General features: G+C 48.9%; 1 non-coding gene across 1 annotated transcript; it reads right to left on the bottom strand.

Moving 5' to 3' along the window:
- Positions 1 to 404: 404 nt before the first annotated feature.
- On the bottom strand, positions 405 to 477 carry TRNAK-CUU (transfer RNA lysine (anticodon CUU)). Its single transcript has one exon. It is a non-coding gene; the product is annotated as a tRNA-Lys (tRNA).
- Positions 478 to 4,511: the final 4,034 nt, after the last annotated feature.

Genomic DNA, 4,511 nt, shown 5'->3' with positions numbered 1-4,511 from the left:
AAAGATAGGTGTGCTATAGGAGCAAAGTCCCAGGAAAGATGTGGCATTTTCTCAAATTATCCCTCACAATATTCGACTCATCCGGTTTTTCAAAATTCTGGGATTAGTCCAATTCAGAAGGATTTTTTGTTGTGCATTTTGTCTTAAGTGAGTCCCAGTGGAACATCAAGATGCAAAACAAATGTAAATATCCTCATTTTAACTTTGACTTTTATGACGCATATCCTTGGTTTGCGTTTTTCCGCCTTATTCCATGTAGTCATCGATAAAGTGGGGTCATTTAGTAAACAATATGAAACATTGAACTTGTAAATTTAAAAGGAAAAAAATAGAAAGTTTTCTAAAGCAACTTCAAGTAGTTATGTCCTATTAAATGAATAAGGTAAATGAAAATAAAAATTGGACGCCCACCTTGGGGCTCGAACCCAAGACCACAAGGTTAAGAGCCTTGCGCTCTACCGACTGAGCTAGACGGGCAATCTGCCAACATTTCCAAATCTACTCTATTTATTAATATGCAATGTATATGTGTTTCCACCAATATTAGACGATGCCAGCACAAAGTACTATACTTGGAAGTTCACCATAGTAAAACTTTTTGAGCAGACGAACACCGAAAGGGTACGTGCAAGTGGCACGAGGTGTTTCCAACCCAGGTGGCCATGGCACCGGAGAGTTCTGTGCAGTAGCACTACTGTGTACCAGCTGCCAACCTTTTCGGTGACTTGTCATGGCCATGTATCGACATGTTAATTAGCTATGCTAGTTAGGTTTACAGTCACAACCAGCCGGTCCACTCCACGGTAAAACATCTCTAAACGGCATGCACGTTCCTGCACGGATCCATGGACTAGCTATGGCCTGCCATGGCAGAAGTGCACGTGAGCGAGGAGAGTCGATTTGCTTCCTGACGCGGCGGTTCACCCAACATATTCGGTCTACGTCAGGAGAGAACATTGCCGAATGCTGCATTGCTTGTATACCACATAGAACGAATGTTTGGTTTTTCCACAGCCCATGTATTGCCGAATCCATCCATCCTACTACAGCAGTTCCATCCCATATAGCACGACCACACCGTGTGGTACTAGTAATTCTTTTCCCCAACATCAATCAATTTCCTATGTGTGTATGTATGTGTGCTCTCTACGGACGATCATCTTGGTCCGCAGTGGAGGTCCTGGTGGTGAGGGAGGGCCTCATCTTGACGATCTGCTCGTCGACGGCGAGGCCCATCCTCTTGGCCGACATGCCGGCCTCAAAGAAGCGCCGCACGGTACTCCTCATGTAGGAGGTGCCTTCCCTCACGTTCATCCTCTCCCTGATCCTCTCCTGCAGGCTGCTCAACTGGTGGTCGCCGTTCAGCACCGCGGCCAGCTGCACGATCTCCTGCTGGAACGAGACAAGCTTCGCCTCCTAGTTCGCCTCCGTCTGCCGGATCCTCGTCGGTCGGGAGTTGCTCTGCACATTTCATAACTTATATGGATAAGCAAACTACTGATAGACAGAGTACAAAGCAAGCCAAATGGCAATACCATGTCGTATGCTGAGCCGGGACATCGGAATGCCCATTGCCTCTAGTGTGTCGGCATAAATGATGTTGAGCCCACTGCCACCGTCCACTAGGACTTTGCACAATCGGACTCCTCCAATTGCCGGGTCAACCACCAAAGCCTGCCACTGAGGGGTCGGTATGTGGGCTGGGTGGTCCGGCTGATCGAAGATAACTGGCGTCATGGCCCAGTCAAGGTACTTGGTGGTAGTCGGAACCGCCATGTTGGCCTCTCGGTTGATAACTTTAAGGCGACTCTTGCTTTCGACGTCAGCGAAGATCATCAAGACTTTCTCGATGTTGGGGTACCTGGAAGTACCCTTGCCTCCGTCATCGTCATCGTCTTTGTCCTTGTCCCTAAAGGAATCTTGTCGTATCTCTTGCTTCAAGAGTCGGCACTCCCGAGTCGTATGCTTGGGCAGAATTAAATTGCCCTCCTCGTCTTTCTTCGTATGAATCTGGCAGGGTTGATCGAGGATGTCGCTCTTCAAGGCAACTTGTTTCTTCCCCTTCCAGTCATTTTTCTGCTTTTGGGAGCCTTTGATTTTGCCTTGGCTGGCCAAAGCAGCAACCTCAGCGCTCCCTCCAGTCTCAGCCTTCCGCTTGTGTATCTTGCCCTTTTTGTTATTCGACTGACGAGCATCGCCTGCTCGGCTTTTGCCGTTCCTCAGTTGGTCTTTCTCTTCACCGCTGGCATACCAATTCGCTATCTCCATAGCCCGACTGAGAGTCGGGGTCTCAGTTTGGCTGAACTTCATGTTCAGCTCTCGGTATATTACTCCGGCCTTGAAGGCGCAGATCGCCTGGTGCTCGGTGACGTTCTCCACCGTGTTGTGCAAGGTGGTCCAGCACTGAATGAACTCATGGAGAGTCTCATTCTGCCTCTGCACGTAGTGCTGCAACTCGACCGAACCACCTGGTCTCATGTAAGTGCCTTCAAAGGTTTTGATGAACACTCTCACCAAACCATCCCAACAGTATATGCTACCCAGCGGGATCTGTGTCAGCCAGGCCTGAGCGGAGCCCTCGAGCACCAGCCGCAGATGTCTCATGAAAAAATTGTCGTTGCCGCCGCCGATCTGGACTGCCACTCGGTAATCTTCCAGCCAGATCTATGGCTTTGACTCGCCAGTGAACTTGCTGATCCCCGTGGCCAACCTGAAGTTGCTGGGAATCTCTGTTGCTCGTATATACCGGCTGAAACACTCGGGACCCGATGGTACGGAACCACTCGGAACGTCGGGATCTTGGCCTTCTCGCAAGGCTCGGTCCCTGTCGACCAGGTTCTGAGCGAGAACGGATCTCGCGTTGAACTGCGGGTCTCGGGTGTCCCTCATGTGATGAGTGGGACTTGGCCTACGATTGCCGGCTTGTGTCCGTCTGTCATCGTATGCCTCGCGCCTGTATGCACCATCTCGTGATAGAGGCATCGGGGCACGGTCTGAAGGAAATATGCCCTAGAGGCAATAATAAAGTTGTTATTTATATTTCCTTATATCATGATAAATGTTTATTATTCATGCTAGAATTGTATTAACCGAAAACTTAGTACATGTGTGAATCCATAGACAAACAGAGTGGCACTAGTATGCCTCTACTTGACTAGCTCATTGAATCAAAGATGGTTATGTTTCCTAGCCATAGACATGAGTTGTCATTTGATTAACGGGATCACATCATTAGAGAATGATGTGATTGACTTGACCCATCTGTTAGCTTAGCACGATGATCGTTTAGTTTGTTGCTATTGCTTTCTTCATCACTTATACATGTTCCTATGACTATGAGATTATGCGACTCCCGAATACCGGAGGAAGACTTAGTGTGCTATCAAATGTCACAACGTAACTGGGTGATTATAAATATGCTCTACACATGTCTCCGATGGTGTTTGTTGGGTTGGCATAGATCGAGATTAGGATTTGTCAATCCGTCTTTCGGAGAGGTATCTCTGGGCCCTCTCGGTAATGCACATCACTATAAGCCTTGCAAGCAATGTGACTAATGAGTTAGTCACGGGATGATACATTACGGAACGAGTAAAGAGACTTGCCGGTAATGAGATTGAACTAGGTATTGAGATACCGACGATAGAATCTCGGGCAAGTAACATACCGATGACAAAGGGAACAACGTATGTTGTTATGCGGTTTGACCGATAAAGATCTTCGTAGAATATGTAGGAACCAATATGAGCATCCAGGTTGCGCTATTGGTTATTGACCGGAGATGAGTCTCGGTCATGTCTACATAGTTCTCGAACCCGTAGGGTCCGCACGCTTAACGTTTAGTGATGATCGGTATTATGAGTTTATGTGTTTTGATGTACCGAAGGTAGTTCGGAGTCCCGGATGTGATCACGGACATGACGAGGAGTCTCGAAATGGTCGAGACATAAAGATTGATATATTGGATGACTATATTCGGACACCGGATGAGTTCCGGGGGTCACCGGATAATTATCGGAGTGCCGGGGGGAACTAATGGGCCAACATGGGCCTTGTGAGATAGAGAGGAGGGGGCCTTAGGGCTGCCCCCCCCCCTTGAGGAGTCCGAATTGGACAAGGAGGGGGGCGCCCCCTCTTTCCCTCCCTCTCTCCCTTTCCTTCCTTCCCCCTCCTAGTAGGACTAGGAAAGGAGGAATCCTACTCCTACTAGGAGTAGGATTCCTCCCCTCCTTGGCGCGCCTATAGGGCCGGACGGCCTCCCCCTTGCTCCTTTATATACGGGGGCACGGGGGCACCCAAGGACACACAAGTTGACAGTTGTCTTAGCCGTGTGCGGTGCCCCCCTCCACAGATTTCCACCTCGGTCATAACGTTGCAGTGCTTAGGCGGAGCCCTGCGTCGGTAACTTCATCATCACTGTCATCCGGAGGTGTCGTACTTTCGGTACTAGGATCGGTCGGATCGTGAAGACATACGACTACATCAACCTATATTGAACTTGCGTGTGCGTA

This window comes from Aegilops tauschii, chromosome 3 (genome assembly GCF_002575655.3).
Source record: "Aegilops tauschii subsp. strangulata cultivar AL8/78 chromosome 3, Aet v6.0, whole genome shotgun sequence".
NCBI lineage: Eukaryota > Viridiplantae > Streptophyta > Magnoliopsida > Poales > Poaceae > Aegilops > Aegilops tauschii.
This window is presented reverse-complemented; position numbering and strand designations above follow the sequence as displayed.